Below are 5,334 nucleotides of genomic sequence, written 5' to 3' on the forward strand. Positions count from 1 at the left end.
TGGTGGTGGAGTGGCAGTGGGTGTTGTTGATGATGATGTTGATTTTATTGATGTTGTTTTTTTTGGTGGTGGAGGTAAAGGTGGTGGTGGTGGTGGTGGTGGTGGTGGGAGTAAAGGTGTCGGTGGTAATGGAGGTAAAGGTGATGATGGTAGTGGAGGGTATTTTTGTCCAAAAAAATTTAAAAGGACGATTTTAATACAAAACATTAAGGATGATTTTAAATCCAAAATTAGAAGAGGGACGATTTCGATTCTGGCCCTTAACGTGAGGGATCAAAATCGTACTTATCCCTTGTATTGCGCATATAAATCATAAAAATAAAGGCCATTAAACAATGAAAAAGAAAATACAATAAATCATATACCTTTTTTAGACCTTCATCAACTTTTTTCATGAATTCTTTTTGATAATATTTCAACAAAACCTTAATTTTGGTATCACATTCCAGTATGAATAGTTGAAATTAATAATTAGGGACTAAGTCAGTGACACCAATTATACAATAAGATAAAATAAATAAAAACTGTAACAAGCCTGAAAAAGACATCGCATACCGAAAATATAGCTGGCAAATACCAGTGTGTTTGACATCCTAATCCTTCCTCTTGCACGGTTAGCATAGTAGCCACCAAATCCAACACCTATGTGGTAATTAATAAGTTTATTATGAATTGAAAGTATGCTAGAGTTAGTAACTTAATTATGCACTTACATCCCCATCCACGTATTCTTTGAGAATTAATGACTTGAAGTTGTCACGAGTTCCGCTAAATTTGTTTGTTGTCATCAATACCTCATCACTAAAAACATGAAACACATTAATATTGTACTATATATTAAAGCTTTAATAGATAGATAATAAGATATGTAACCTTCTTTTATTTGGTGCAAACACGTAGGTTGCCATTTTAATATCTAAGTCATCCAAATCCAAGTATGCAGGAGGATTAAATAAAATCGGGATCCACTGCAAAATAAAAAAATTGGTGAGATTACTAAGTTATGTAACCTAAGATGACCGACTCGAATTCTTGTGATATGCAAACTTACAGATGACCATTTAATTCTCTGTTTATTGTGCTCGGCCTTTTTGTTGTTTAAAGTATGCATGCTAATAGAATATTTACTTGGTGTACTCTTTTTTAAGAGTGTTTTTTGCTCCTTGATTAGAGATTTGTGTGAGGTCTTTAGTGTAGTTTTTTTATTTTTTGAAAATTTATCTTTAATGGAGACAGTATTCTCACCAACCATATTTTCAGACAAATTTGGATTCCAGACAATTCTTCTCGTGACCGCAGATACTTTTTTATCACGTATACTTGTATGCTTTGATGCTTTTTTATTTGTACCAGAGTCAGACTGATGATGTAGTGGAGATTTTAGCAGTTTAAGGATTTTATCTATATCTCTTGGATTAGTAGATTGAAAACGATACAAGAGAGTAGGAGGCCAAAAATTTGTGACAGTTGGACCTACGATAAATGATGGTGGGAATATGTTGTATAGCTATGGATGCATGGGTGTCGGTGATTGGTTAGAATATACTGCAACAGTATAAAAACCGTGGTATATAGAATAGAAATATTGGGGTATGTAAGGTATATGGTTGAAGTACGGATTATGTAAGAGTTGGTTATTAATAACATTAATGTTAACCTCTCTTGTGTCTCTTTTTTCTCGCTATGTTGAGGTGGTCCGGATGATTCTCGCTTACCCATGTCAAGCACCCAAGCATATATGCAACACAATTCAAATTATAATGTGAATATAATTTGCTAATGACATGTTGAGCAGTGTCTTTATATATAGAATAAAATTTTGTTTGTCCTTTCTTTTATTATTCAAATTTATTCTAAGTTATTACTCTATGTAATATTAGCATTTAAACTTGTAATATTTACTTACATATAATATTGATTTTGGCTGAATATATGATTTACTTATAAATAATATAATTTGTGTGATTCATGTTGATTATAAATTAATTAGATTGTCAACAATTAGATTAAATTTGTATTTAATATAGATTTACCTTAAATTGATATATAATAACCACTCTCTTTTATCATTGTTATGTATGTTTTCTCAAACACATAACATTACAAGCTAATTACAATGGTAAAAACGCGTAAAAAAAATTGAGCTGCTTCTGTTGAGACAAGTTCCTAGCATGAAGATCTGTTAAGACCGAACTGAAATTTTGAACAAGTACGTACTAAAATTTTTTACTGTTCTTGTTTCATAAATTTATTCTCAATGGTGTTCTATTATTTTTTGATAATGATTCTATTTATTCACATCTTCAATTAAAAGAATAAAATAAAAATTATGTTGCAATGTTTTTATTTTAGAGTTAAAAAGAACTCTCTTAAAGAAAACCTGCGTTTTGGGCCAAGAAAAGAAAGAGGAGAGAATAGCCTCACCTTTAGGGTTTTCTCACTCATTCCTCACTCATTTCTCTCTCACTCCCTGCAAGTGTCACCACAATAGATAATTGACACCCTAATATAGTCTTCATTCCTCACCGAATAGAATATGGTCTTCATTCCTCTAGTACATCACCAAACTTCACCCGAATAGGGTCTCTCTAACCTCAGAGCTAAAAGGGTCAAACCCAGCAATAATGCTTTCCTTACTCTGGGACTCTCTTTTAAGGTTTTTTAAAGCCTAATATCAATAAATATTTCTCTTTAGATGCTTTCATCAATTCTAAATTTATTGTTTCATATGTCTAATAGTGAGTTTCTTTAGATGCTTCCATCAATTCTGACAATTGATGATGTATTTTATTATAATGTTATATATGGTTACAGTGAATTTGAATTTATAATTTGATGAATGATCTGTTATGCTCTAGATTTAGTTATTTATTGTAAATTTTAATTTGCCATTTGATAAATATCTCATTATTATCTTTATTTTAATATTCTTGTTAACTTTTTTTATGTTACAATGAACCCAATCCATATTTGAAGGACAAAGTGAGTTTAGACTCATTAGCTAATTCTGTTGAAGAATCGACTCAAATAGTCCAATCTGTTGTTCAACGACTGGAGAATAACGTCAGCTCCGCTCTAAGATGTTTAAGGGCTTTGGTTCCAATTCTAAGACTCACAACCAACAAGGCAGTGCGTCAAATAATCCATTATTGCTATGCTCTACTGAGAAGGCAAAGACGGATATGTCCATTGCTAAAAAAAGAACAGATTCAGTTGCTTCGATCAATGTTCTTGGATTAGAGCTACCTATTGTGAGTACTAAGTAATAAGTAGTTTATTATTATTATTATTATTATTATTATTATTATTACAATAATAATAGTTTTTTTTATATATTTAGTGGGTGCAAGTGTGTTTTAGACCAACATCTTCGATGGATTTTGACGATACTGAACTTGCAATTGCAGCATACTTGTATGGTAATCTATTGACGGATAAGTAAACTCAATAAGAATATTATTTTATAACGGTGTTGTGGATTTGATTAGCTTTTTTTATTTATGTTAATTTATCTTTGGCAGCTGTGAGGAGGATATAGTACTTTTAGGGCTTACAGCTTGAAAAGATGTATTCAGGAGCTTGATGCTAGGAAAGCCAATTGATTCTCTCGTGCTAGACTTAGTAGCAGATATGATGAAGAAAGAGTTGACCAGAGAAAGTGGTTATTGGCTTTTACCTACAACTTCTGTGGTAAGTATATAGGAGTGTATATTAAAATAATATTGGTAGTTATTATTTGTATTGCGCATATAAATCATAAAAATAAAGGCCGTTAAACAATGAAAAAGAAAATACAATAAATCATATACCTTTTTAGACCTTCATCAACTTTTTTCATGAATTCTTTTTGATAATATTTCAACAAAACTTTAATTTTAGTATCACATTCCAGCATGAATTGCTTAAATTAATAGTTAGGGACTAAGTCAGTGACACCAAATATATAATAAGATAAAATAAATAAAAACTGTAACAAGCCTGAAAAAGACATGGCATACCGAAAATATAGCTGGCAAATACCAGTGTGTTTGACATCCTAATCCTTCCTCCTGCACGGTTAGCATAGTAACCACCAAATCCAACACCTATGTGGTAATTAATAAGTTTATTATGAATTGAAAGTATACTAGAGTTAGTAACTTAATTATGCACTTACATCCCCATGCACCCATTCTTTGGGAATTAATGACTTGAAGTTGTCACGAGTTCCGCTAAATTTGTTTGTTGTCGTCAATACCTCATCACTACAAACATGAAACACATTAATATTGTACTATATTTTAAAGCTTTAATAGATAGATAATAAGATATGTAACTTTCTTTTATTTGGTGCAAACACATAGGTTGCCATTTTAATATCTAAGTCATCCAAATCCATGTATGCAGGAGGATTAAATAAAATCGGGATCCACTGCAAAATAAAAAAATTGGTGAGATTACTATGTTATGTAACCTAAGATGATCGACTCGAATTCTTGTGATATGCAAACTTACAGATGGCCATTTAATTCTCTGTTTATTGTGCTCGGCCTTTTTGTTGTTTAGGGTATGCATGCTAATAGAATATTCACTTGGTGTACTCTTTTTTAAGAGTGTTTTTTGCTCCTTGGTTAGAGAATTGTGTGAGGTCTTCAGTGTAGTTTTTTTATTTTTTGAAAATTTATCTTTAATGGAGACAGTATTCTCACCAACCATATTTTCAGACAAACTTGAATTCCAGACAATTCATCTCGTGATCGCAGATATCTTCTTATCACGTACACTTGTATGCTTTGATGCTTTCTTATTTGTACTAGAGTTAGACTGATGATGTAGTGAAGATTTTAGCAGTTTAAGAATTTTATCTGTATCTCTTGGATTTGTAGATGGAAAATGATACAAGAGAGTAGGAGGCCAAAAATTTGTGACAGTTGGACCTACGATAAATGATGATGGGAATAGGTTGTATAGCGATGGATGCATGTGTGTCGGAGATTGGTTAGAATATACTGTAACAATATAAAAATCGTGGTATATAGAATAGAAATATTGGGGTATGTGAGATATATGGTTGAAGTACGGATGATGAAAGATTTGGTTATTAAAAACATTAATGTTAACCTCTATTGTGTCTCTTTTTTTTTCGCTATGTTGAGGTGGTCCGGAAGATTCTGGCTTACCCATGTCAAGCACCCAAGCATATATGCAACACAATTCAAATTATAATGTGAATATAATTTACTAATGACATGTTGATCAGTATCTTTATATATAGAATAAAATTTTGTTTGTTCCTTTTTTATTATTAAAAAATTATCTCTTAAAAAGATTTTATTATTTTATATTTATAACATA

Source organism: Arachis ipaensis, chromosome B03, assembly GCF_000816755.2.
Source record: "Arachis ipaensis cultivar K30076 chromosome B03, Araip1.1, whole genome shotgun sequence".
In the NCBI taxonomy this organism is placed as follows: domain Eukaryota; kingdom Viridiplantae; phylum Streptophyta; class Magnoliopsida; order Fabales; family Fabaceae; genus Arachis; species Arachis ipaensis.